The sequence below is a fragment of the Pseudorasbora parva genome, chromosome 10 (genome assembly GCF_024679245.1).
Source record: "Pseudorasbora parva isolate DD20220531a chromosome 10, ASM2467924v1, whole genome shotgun sequence".
In the NCBI taxonomy this organism is placed as follows: domain Eukaryota; kingdom Metazoa; phylum Chordata; class Actinopteri; order Cypriniformes; family Gobionidae; genus Pseudorasbora; species Pseudorasbora parva.
The window spans coordinates 28,187,027-28,199,772 of NC_090181.1; the positions used below are offsets into that span (position 1 = coordinate 28,187,027).

General features: G+C 37.3%; 1 protein-coding gene across 30 annotated transcripts in view; it reads left to right on the top strand.

Moving 5' to 3' along the window:
• Positions 1-12,746, top strand: part of nrxn3a (neurexin 3a) — a 383,052-nt gene that overhangs the window by 263,313 nt on the left and 106,993 nt on the right. The window lies entirely within an intron of this gene.

The following is a 12,746-nucleotide window of genomic DNA, read 5'->3' on the forward strand; positions in this document are numbered from 1 at the left end:
AACTACGAAACACACGGTTCAAGGTATGTTTTTTTGCATAATGGCTTTCGTTGCTTTAGGGAGACAAGAATTGCTTCACATTTCTCACCTTGACATCGGTACTGTCCCACGGCATAGGAAATGCGCACAGAGGCGGTGTGCAAAGGGGGGGGGGGGGGGGGGGAGTCGGGACCCCACGTCTCTCATTCCTACACTGACAAATTAAAAAGGTTACATTAGATTTTTATCATCAAAGAGAATTAAGCTCTGTAAATGGAAGCGTAAAACGCCTCCTGGGCTTTCTTTCAGAACTATTTTAATCCGTGTTCGGCTCTGATGAAACAGGCCGGCACTGAGACTTGTATGAGTGACGGGGGACAGCTTTCTATCTCTCGCTTTCTTTTACAGCCTGTTTCCCATTTGCACACAATAAAATGGCTTTCAGGTGGCTTTTTTTAAGTGTAACATACTGTGAATATGGTACAAATTGATTTCGTTATGCAGCTGAAAAACGTATATAAACGCATCAAGATTCTTTATCAGCCTCGTAATTGTGCACATTGCCACGAAGTACGGGGGCCATAATTTTCACTAACGCAGCAATATTGCCAACCAGTGTGAGTTATCAGAGTATTGATTTACCAGTCTGTATTGATTTTCTCTGTATCATTCAGAGCCCGAGCAGAAGATAATTTCAGCTTTCTCATTTAAATGATCGGCCTCTCTTTAATAACTCCGAGCGGGTATTAATGTAGCTGTCAGGTAAACCTCTGGCCGTCTTTCCTCATGTTGGTTGCTCATGGGAAATGATGCACTCCGTAAGAAATAAAGCTCTTATTAAGAGGGCCAGAAGACAAGACCTCAACCGAATGCTGGGGGACTCTCATTAAAGCTGAGAAGAATATTCCGATTCACCTGCCTCTGTCTGCCAGAACCGTTTCTTATTTATTATGCATGTGCTTTTGGCCTGAAACATTATTTTGTTTAAAGGTTTTAACGTTGCGTTTTGCGAACGCTGGTTTTATCTTAATTGGCTTGCCACCTCTTGACCACTTGTTCTGTACGGTGAAGCAATGCTTAAAAACTATTAATCAGTTGTTCTAAAGGATAAATTAGCTTATAAATAAACCAGTTCGGTTTATTATCAGGTCTAGAGAAATAAGGTGAGAGTTGAGAGTCAAAGATCAACTTTCTCCAAAAACTGTCGCCAAATCTCACTTGGAAACAGATGTGGAAAATTGATCAATCAATGGATTTTTTAATTACTTATTTGTTTAATTCTGCAACCCTGCACTCTGAAAAATGCTGGGTTGTTTTAACCCATGTTCGGTCAAACCCATTAATTAAAAAAATGGAAACCAACACTTGGATTTGTCCATATTTAACTCAAACATGAGTTGAAACAAACCAACATTTAGTTTTTGAGTGGGCAGGAACTATATTAGCTGTAGGGGCTGTATCTTATGGTAATTCATTTCTTTTAAGCAAGCGTCTCATATTAGAGAGCTTTCATTTCATTTTAAGTGAAAAGATAATAGCTATGGAGCTGTGGAATACTATTAGATGTCATTCATACACGTTAGCTGCCATAGATTTTATGTTGTATAACAGGTTTCATCAAGTTATTCAAACACGTGAAATGAAGGAAAACTTTTCTTACCTATGAAACACCTTTTCACCATAAATGATATGCTGACAAATGATAAGTGATCTCTGAAATAGATTTTAAAATGATGTGGAAATGTGTTGCACAGAAAAGCTAATGCCAATTCCTTTGAATGCGACCCAGTATGTGGTCTGATACATTTGTAGCATTGCCGTCATGTGAAATGAGAAAGATTTAACCTTCCCTTCTTTAGAGAATAACAGCCATGCATCTTGAGATACCTAGAGAATGTTTAAAGCCCTGTGCGATACGGGTCGCATTCTCGTCTATTTCCGTGTAAGTAAGAGAGTCTGTGAGGGTGAAAATTGTTTTCACCTCTCTGTTGAGATCATTTAAATGCATAACATCAAATCTGCTCTTCCTGCAGATGTGGACTCAAGCATGTCAATGTTTACTGACGATTTGTCTTTTTTTTTTTTCTTTAGACCAAAAAAAAAAAAAACCTTCCTGTCTACGTCTATGTGCTACTGTATTCTTTGTGAAAATGAGGAATTGCATGCATTATGAGTTCACATGAACATGCAAATTGATACAATTCCCTTAGCATTTCACTGACAAAAAGTGTTGATGACATGATCTCTTTCATTAATTCTTATTTTATCTTTTAAAGAGATACTTTACCCAAACATGAAAATGGTATCATCATTTATTCAATCTCATGTTGTTCCAAACATGTTTGACTTTTTCACGAATGAAAGGCAACGGGGTCCAGTGTTGTTTGGACCCTAACATTCTTCAAATTATATTCCTTCATTTATGTTCTAGAGATGAAAGAAGGTCAGACAGTTTTGGAATTACATGGGGGTGATAAAAATGATGATGGATTTTTCATATTTGTGTGAACTACTCTAAATAGCTTTTTTGGGGGGGATGTATTTGATGCTATAAAAAGCTATACAATAAATATACACAAAATGCTGTCACTGGGGCGGCACCATAAGGTACAAAAATGAAAAGGTACATCTTTGTACCTTACTCGCCCCTAAATGGTACATATTATTACCTTAAAAGTTAGTACTTCAGGGTGTTTTCACACTTGGGTCCTCTTTAAAAGAACCAAACTCAGACTCGTTTAAGGGTGTTTTCACACTTCAAGGCACTCAGTGGCGTCTCAGTTAGGAAGCGGTTGAAATTGCAATAAACAATTGTAGGTTGTGAACAAATACATTTTTTAGAGCTTTGTCAGAAGAATCAGCCATTATGATCAGCCGATTTGTACGGAGGCCGGAGGCATCTGATGACCAAACTGCATTGGAATTCGCAAACAGAAAAAAGTAAGCCCAGAGCGGTTTGTGTTCAGATTGCCTGTTTTTAGCAAACCGTACCATAAAATGAGATCAAACCGTACCCAGAACACCTCCCGAGATGGTCTCGGCTCGGTTCGCTTTAAAGGGGTCTGGGATTGTTAGGAGTGTTCACATATGGGCCAAAAATCACGCGAACCGTGCTCAGACCCCTGAAAAGGACTGTGTGAAAACACCATAAGAGTGCAAATTAGTACCTTTTTGGTTTTGTACCTTAGGGTACCGCCCCAGTGACAGCAATGTACCTTTTTTCTGACAGTATACCTGTCTAAGAATTTACATAATTACACATTTTATATTAAGTCTAATTTGTCTGCAAACAATGTCAAAGAGAAAATTTAAAATCATTAAATTTCCCTCTCATTTTTGCAATTACTGTTGGCACTGAAATTATTCCATACAAATTTAACATTTTAAACATTTGACTAATAACAAATGTTATTGTGAGGCATACTGAAGCATATCCTAGTTCCGTTCTGCCCATGAATCATCATTAACAGTTCTACTCTAGAGGCCTCATATACTGTATTTCACATTTTGGCCTTTAATGAAAGGCACAGGAGATTAGTAATGAGCATAGATCTATTTTTCCTTGTTTGCACTCGGCCTTTCCTTTCTCTCCAGAGCCACATACTGTACTACACACTTGGTGATTAATCCATGAGTTACGCCAGTGAGATGGCGAACATGCTCACCGTCGCCTTCCTATCGCGGCGCAGGCCACGTCCCAGCGTGTGTGAGGCATGTTAGAGCACCTGAGTAGAGCAGACACGGCCAACCAGGTGTAAAATCAGCAAGGCCCGAACCCGAATGCATGGTGACAGCTCTTCATGCTTGGTAGCCTTCATCTATCCTGCTTTTCGACCCACACCTAGTCCGCATTCAGCCCTCCCGATTTCTCCCCCCGCCTTCCCGTGCTCTTCACACCAGAGCCTCCTCCATTTATCTCCATCCTGCAGGTCACACATGCACAGCGGGCACTAATGAGTCTGTCCTGCTGTCCCTGTCACCTGCACTGATTGATTGATTTATTAACTTTACTGAAGAGATTCACGGTGCCGCAATATCGCAGTCTCTCGTTTGGGTTCTTTACATGGTGGCCACCAAACACTTTTTTTTTCTGCTATGTTTAAATTCGCAATGAAACAGAAGTAGATAAAGATTCAAGTGTGATTTAAAGGAACTGTATGTATGAAATGTATTTCAATTAATCATAAAATGGCCCTATGTCGTCACTAGACATTAAGAAATCATGTTAATTTCAAATACTTATATCACTGACAACAGTGGTCCGGCCAGGATATTGTCATTTAAAAGTTGTTGTTGCAGCCCTCAACTGATGTTGATGTTGACATGTTGTGTTTTGGCCTGAAGCTCCGCCCTCCACCTATCGACCAATCACAAAGTCAGTAGTGTTTCGGCATCCGGGTTGCCAGCTTTGCTTTAGTTACCTGCAGCTGCAAACATTCCTGCTGGATCCTGCAGCCTATCTGGCAACCTCGAGTCAGGGGGAGGGGGAGAGGGGATACACCGCTCTACAGTCATTTGAAAGTGATTGCAGTACCAGTTTTGGCCACAATCTTACATACACTTCCTTTATGGTTCTTTAGGACAGTTGATCATTGGATAATGAAATGTGGCCGTTGCACTCAAAAATAGAGGCAGATGAACATGAGACTGAAGGGACAGGTTTAAGCAGACTAAATGATAAGAAAAGGTCTGTCATTTTCACTGGAAGTTTGACCTAAACAGCCTACTATTTCATGTTTGATACAAAATTCTATAAATTTATGAACATTGTCAAAACTTGATGGAAAAGCCTTCTGGAGTCTGATTGATAATTTGTATGATTTAGCAAGTAAAAGGCCATTTAGTATCATTCTAAAAACATCCAGCATTTTTTATAAAGTAAAGAAAATAATTTGTTTTATATTGAAAGTAACATTTTAAGATGAAAACTTACTGAACTGAAGCAACTTAGCAACACGGTTATCCATACTTTATTTCCCCTCATGCTAAAATATGAGTATCAAATATGATTCATATTATTGGTAAATATAGATTAACAACTGACATTTGAATGTGTTTTATCCAAGTAGGCCTCTATATTATAGAATATCATTAATTTACATTATAAGTTAACAGAAGTGCATCATAGTTTTTTTCGACATATAAATATCAGCAACTGAATCATTCAAGTGGCATTATTTGCTCAGTTTGAGCTTTTGAAATAAAACAGGTGGTGTGGGTTACACTATATAATATGAGCCATAAAAGCCAGATATATACTTCAAATATATATATATAATATCAACTTTTTTTAATTCTCTAGGTTCAATAAACTTTTATTTAAAAATGTTTTCGTATGTCAGGCTTGACAGGCTTAAACATTACAAGTTCAAAACAAAATATAAAGATGAAACATATACATGGATTAATTGTTCACACAATAAGATCATAACATGCATTTATAACAGACTAACTTTAAACACGTTGGTGTCTCTAAGAGGTAGCGGTCCACCCACAGGAAATAACCGTTTTTTTTTTTTTTTTTGGTGTTTCAAGGTGTTGGGTTTTTTCACATCATGCTCTCTGTACGAGTGTGTGTATATATGTTTGGTTGAAAAATGTGTTCCCTGAAGAAAGTGCTGTGTTTGGGTAGACTGCATCCACCATCATAAGCTGCCAAGCCTTTGGCTATGTAATGTTTCATCCTTTTCTACTAAGTGCGTCTTCAAAGGGAGTCGGGTTTAGCAGCGTGCAGGGAGGGAGAAAAGAGTGGGAAAGAAAATAATGCGGTGATGGAAATGAAAAAGCGCACACACACATAGGTGTTCACATCTTTCGGCAGCTGTTGGCATCGCAGTGGAGAAGCCATTGTTGCTTAGGAGGAGAGACAGAACAACAAAGAAAGTGCTATCAGGAGCTCCCACGTTCTGCCTTCTCTGGCCTGCTCTCTGCCTCGTTCTGAGGCAGCTAATGCGATAAGAGGCACGTGCTAAAGCATGTGGAGAGAGGGGAAGAGAGCGCGAAACAAAGAAAGAAAGAGTGGGAGATGGAAAGGGCACTGTTAGAAAAGAGCATTTCCCTCTTTGAGCTCAACCTGCTTGACGGGCCTCCAGAGTCCAGCGTTTTTTGTGCTTCCAGTATCAAACTGCATTGCGGATACCTGCATCATTGATGATAACCGGAGAATTTTGATGCTTTATGGAGATCTGTCGGTGCTTTGTTTTCTTTTGCCGCGTTTGTTCATTTGCTTTGAGGATACTTGGGTTACCGTGCCCCTCTCGGAGCTTGTCATCGCATGCTGCAGGTGTCCTGGAATATATGGTCTCTCGTGCCTTCAGATGACTTGGTTTGTTTAGGCAGTTCTTTCTGAGTATTGAGTGTGTACTGTACACTTATGGGACAAACGGTAGCATAAATCATACATGCTAGCCAAGTTGTGCGTGTTTGCTGTCTTTTGCTGTGCTGGACAGTTTTTTATATGCGAGATGGTCATAAAACCTTAAAGATGTATGGTTTTCTTGTTAGGAGGAGAGGTAGAAGGACTCCCAATAGAAATGCATTCATATCTAGCCAAGAGAACTACACGAACAGATATGAGTAGTGTGATCTCATCGATTATTTCAACTGCTGGTAAAAAGACCTAGAGAGATAAATGATGGATGGATGGATGGATGGATGGATGGATGGATGGAAGAATGGAAGAATGGATGAATTGGTGACAGGCAGAGAGAGAGAGAGAGAGAGAGAGAGAGAGAGAGAGAGAGAGAGAGAGAGAGAGAGGGACGGACGGACGGACGGACGGACAGATGGACAGACAGACAGAGCGATGGATGGATGGATGGATGGATGGATGGATGGATGGATGGATGGATGGATGGATGGATGGATGGATGGATGGATGGATAGATTTATATTGTTATTTTAACAAAAATGTATGATTGATCACAGATTGATGATTTAAATCATATTTTTTTAAGGAAATTTATGTTTGTTTGGTTGTATCATATTATTTTATATGAAAAAATATGTTACATACTGTATATTGTATAGTATATTGTCATAAAAATGCTTACAATCTTTTATAATGTTATATTGTATTTTTAAGATAAAGTTATACCATAATTGATACAAGAAAAAAATAATTTAATTATATTTAACTTTCATGAACCAGAATGCTGTGTTAAATTTAACACAAGAAATGTATGCTTAGAATTGCTTAGAATAGCTTAGAATTGCTATTCAGTCAATTAATCTTCCTGTCATTTGAGAAAAAAAAAAAATAATAATACCATTTTTTTTTTATTAAGTTTAAATTCTGAAGTTGTTTCATACTTTCCTGAATGTCAGAATCTGAAACCATAGAAACGCTAGTTCAATCGGTATGGCATGACATGGGTAGAAAAATGTCTGAACAGACCTGAAAGAGAGATGAGTCTAAAACATTTTGAATTTAAAGCTCATTGTCGTTCCTTCCACTGAAAGCCTGTATCCATGGATGTGCGTTCCTAGGGGACGTCAAGGCGTTTATCTCCAACATCGAAGCGTTTATCTCCAATCACAGCCCCTGTAAGCAGGTCTATTTGTTTAATACGACAACCTCTACAGTGACTTGAAGCCGGCTACGCAGAGAGATCACATATCTTTGTCTGAATGAGGTCAGCTGTGTGGTATTTGAACTTCACAAACTCTCAAACCGCAAAGCCCTGATCAAAGTTAAACTTTGTGAGTTTTGGCCAAATTGAGGGAAAGGAAATTCAAAAGAGATTTATGTGTAATTAGAGTCATAAAAAGTGAAGCACTCACATAATACCCGCACTGAGACCAGACGGCTGCCACTGATCGTAAAGTTCAAGAACTTCTCCTGTGATAACTATATCATGTTCCCGCCAACAGTGTACAGTACAGAGGCGGTTGTCATGACAACAAGGTGGCAACACTTTTTCAGTGGACCGGGCAGGGAGAATAACAAGAATTTATCGGACATTAAGGAGGAAGGCTTTGGAGAATATAACCATTAGGCACCGGCAGTATTGGTCACGGTGTACAAAACAACACATTAGAGGATGAGACAGCCCAACATATACCCCCTATGCAGTTTATTTATGCATGTACAAATCCAATATACTCCACATGAACGACCAGAATGAATATTTAATGTAGACTATGTATGTATGTATGTATGTATGTATGTATGTATGTATGTATGTATGTATGTATGTATGTATGTATGTATGTATGTATGTATGTATGTATGTATATTATCTAAGAGAAATAAATCAAAACATATTGTAACCTATTACCAATGCTGGCTTAATGCCACATACTAAAGTGTGGAGCAAATTGGATAATTTGTCATAATATAACCTTAGGAAATCTCTGAGAGTGGGACTCTTCACAAAAGTAGAAGTAATGGCCAATTATCCCAGTGAACAGTCAGTGTCAGACAGCTGGGGAACACAGGGAATGGTAACAGTGAGGGTTACACGGCTTACTGCTGTGGCTTGGCTGTGTATTTCTTTTCCATTGTGTTGGGGAGACTATGAAAGCCACATTATGTTCAAGTGAAAAATTAGAACTTCCTATGGAGATTACCACCCAATGTTTTCCCCACACAAAATACAATTCTTCCCTAATTTAGTTTCCCACTGCAATTTAGTTACAGCAGAGACACAAACAAGAGCGTCTTACCAAAAGAACACTTTAATCTCATTCAGAATTTTAAGTTGTTTTTTATCATAGACAAAACCCAAGAAATGCAAGCGGCAACCTCCCCCAGTTTCTCTTGAAGCCAATAGGGAAGTGACTGAAACTGTAATTCATCGCCTGGCCACTAGGGACAGGCTCCAGAAGGGAGCAGAATCTCATTGAGCCCCATGTTAAAATGCCCAACTTTACAGCAGAAAAAAAATGCGTTTACAGCCTGGTACAAATTGTGTTGGTCTATACGGCTAATTTTGCCCTTCTTCATGACAACTGGGTGATTTTTTTTTACAACTCATTAGTTTACATTTTATAAAGCCTTAACGTTCAGCACAATGTAGTCACTGTGGATGGCTGTTTGTCTGCTGTCTGTTAGCCATCATGTCACCTCAGCTCCACCCATGTCCCGTCTCTTTGCACATTTTCAGTTATCCGGGAGTGACGCGTTGCCAAGATGGCAACGGCCGACTTTAAGGGCTTAAAAAACTCTCTTCAAAAGCCTACAGGGGATGACCATATTGTTTTACAGTCTATGAAGATATAATGGGCAAAGAAATAAAATAAATAATTTACGCACCCTTATGTTGTAACTGATTAAAACAGTTACAATGAACACAGATTGAAGCATTGACGCTTCAAAAAGCACCATAAATGTATCATAAAAGTGGCAGAAATACATTTGCTGAAGCCAGATAGACTTTGAGGGCCCAATCATACACCCGGCGAAATGCAACACAAGGTGTGACGCAAGTGTTTTTTTGCTAGTTCCGGCCCGTGGAAGTTATCATTTCACGTCCAGCGCCAAGTTGTTTGAATAGCAAATGCACTCGTGCCCATGGGCATGCCGGTCTGAAAATGAGATGTTTACAGGCATGTTGTTGGCACATTGTTATTTAGAAGCAACGGAAAATGACTGCAGTATTTTTTGGGGTATTTAAAGGTTGCGTTCACTGCAAAAAAACTTACATAGTATTTTTGTCTTATTTCTAGTCCAAACATCTAAATAATCTTAAAACAAGAAGTATTTACAAGACAAGACAAGCAAAAGAAATTGTCTTGTTTTGGGGTGAAAATAACTGAAAGCGAAGAGAGCTTTTGCTTAAAATAAATAAAATTAAAATTAAAAAAATTAAAACAAGAATATTTTGCTTACCCCACTGGCAAATTATTTAGCTTATTTAAAAAAAACAAAATAATCAAAAACTCTCTTCGCTTTAAGTAATTTTTTCCCAAAACAAGACAATTACTTTTGCTTGTCTAGTAAATGTTTCTTAATGTAAGACTTTTTTGAAATTTTGACTAGAAACAAGACAAAAATACTAAGTAAGAAAAGCCTTTTTTGCAGTGTTAGTAATGTGCACCTACAGGCGAGTACACAACGCACATACAATCTCCGTATTACACACACAGAAGGACCACTGAAAGAACACTTCATTTCCCAGAACACTGGAATTGGAATTAAAAGACATTAAATTCGTATTCCTATCTGATTCATGAATTGTCAAATTGGGCTGATGTAGTTCTTGCGGTCACTTTAAGCTATCGTATGAATTCAGAAGTCTTGGAATACCTACTTTCTAGCAAGTGTTATATTTGAAGTTTGAAATTACATATGGATGAGTAAATACTGACAAAATGTTCATATTTGAGTGAATTATTCATTTAATAACAAAATGCCAAACTAATAAATCAAATCAAGACAACATGGCGGTTACTCAGTGCCATCTTGGATCAAAAGCTACGGAGGCTATCGGTGCGAGGGAACTGCACTTAAAGCCAAGCCATCAGTCATTCTCTGTAATTATGATGCTTCTCATTTGTCTTCTCTTTTGTGCGGCAAACACTTAGAGATTATTCACAGTAGATGAGCACATTCAGCTTAAAGGATGTGCTCCATCCCGCTGAAAAGCCAGCCATGAAATACAGCCCGACAAGAAATTGGCAGAAATGTTCCCAGTCATCAATGTGACGTCATCGTTCTCGGAGAAGCCTCAGTCCCACTCACACTCTCGGCATGTGCAGCGAGACCTAGGTATCTTTGAAATGTGTAACACGATTCCCCTGCCCACAGGACATTTGCACAATGGATGCTGTCTCTGCATGCGTTTGTCGAATGGAAGTAATTCATAAAGCTTGCCACTCAGCCACATTACGAATACATTTCCTAATCTTTCAGCTCTAGTGAATAGGGAATCAATATGCTGTGTGTTGTAATGATTATCCTTCCCCGCTCGTCGAGTTTGCATGCTCTGAAACAATCTATAAGCAAACATATAGAATTTTTTTTTTTTCAAATGCTGTTATCGTTGTCAATTAAAAATTAGCTGGAGGCTGAAATGCCAAATGTTGGCTCACATTTCCTGTTATATTTTAGAGCAATATGTCCTCAAATAAGGTAAGCGCTCTGCGATTGGCACAATTCCTGCACAGTGTTTATTTAGTTCAACAAAATCTGTTAATCTCCCAAAAGCAACTGTCAGATTTTTCCAGATTTTTTTCCGATGATTGGGAACTGAACAATGCAAACAGTTGTAAATTTGGAGAGTCTGCTGTGGATGCCAAATATTAATAGTGATATGATTGAATTGGGATTAGGATTGAAAATGGGATTAGGAGAAAATGTAACAAACCAGATTTGATCTCACACCTACAAGAGCACTACTGCTAACCACTATGCTTTTGCTCCAGGTGGAAACTCTCAATGCTAATATGGCTGATATTTCTCTTCTGAATCATCATTTAATTTTTACTTTTATTTTAAAGTGTATTTTGCACCTCTTCCACCTTAGCTCTCTGTTTTATACTTATAGGAGAATTAATGTTGTCTGATTCATGAATGAAACATTCAAATCTTTTCAATGAATCGTTTGATTTGGTTCACAAAACCTGTCTGAATAATTCATTTAAGAGTGATATAATGATAAACTGATCATATTATATCCTAATAATGCATAGTAATATTAAAATAATACAAATGTTGATGGTCATTTTAACATTTTATTCATATTAATATCAACAGCAAAATACATTTATAAAATATATATTTTTTTATTTTTTATTTTATTAAATAAATATTTATTATATAAATGTTGAATTCTGTGTCATTGATAAACTATTAAAACATTTGTATTAATACAAATAAAATTAAGTATAAACATTAAATGGAAAAAATAGCTCAAATAAAATGTTTAACTGAAATAAATTCAAATGAAATTAAACCTAAATAGAGATATTTTAAAACTAATTGAAATGCCAAAATCATTAATACATTCTATAATAGAATATAAATATTATAAAAGTAACCGGTTAATAATGTTTTTAAAATGTTCATAGAGCAACAGTTTTTGGCTCAACCAATAGCATTGGTTTAGGGTGTGGCTATATCTTAGCTTGACCAATGAAAGTAATATCAGTTTATGAGTGGTTACTTTGTAGGTCAATCGGCAGGTGGTATCAAACTGGTTCCTTCCACACACACAAAAAAACAAAACAAAAAAACAATAGGATTGGGCTTTTGGATTATCACAAAAAAACAAAACAAAAAACAAGCTCTGTGAAAAACAAAAGTTTATTATACGTAAATGTTTTTTCCATTAAGATATTTTTTCATAGAGGAACACAATTTTTATGAATTTTGAAGCCTAAATGCAGCCGCCAGAGGTAAAAAGCTAAAGGTAGGCTGTAAACAAACTACACCTTCAACGTCACCAACACTAAGCTTCTGACAACTCTTTTAGGTTTTATCTAAAAACATTTTTTCCAGAACATTTGAGTTAGAATAGTTCATAAGAGCACAGTTTTGACCCTGGTCCACAAAACCAGTCATAAGGATAACGAATAAATAATAAATGAATAAGCCTTCCATTGATTTTAGGATAGAACAATATTTGGCCGAGATGCAGCTATTTGAAAATCTGGAATCTGAGGGTACAAAAATATTGAGAAAATTGCCTTTAAAGTTGTCCAAATGAGTAGTCCTTAACAGTGCATATTAATACTACAATACTACTAATAATATTTTGATATATTTATGGTTGGAAATTTACACAATATCTTCATGGAATAGGATCTTTACTTAATATCCTAAT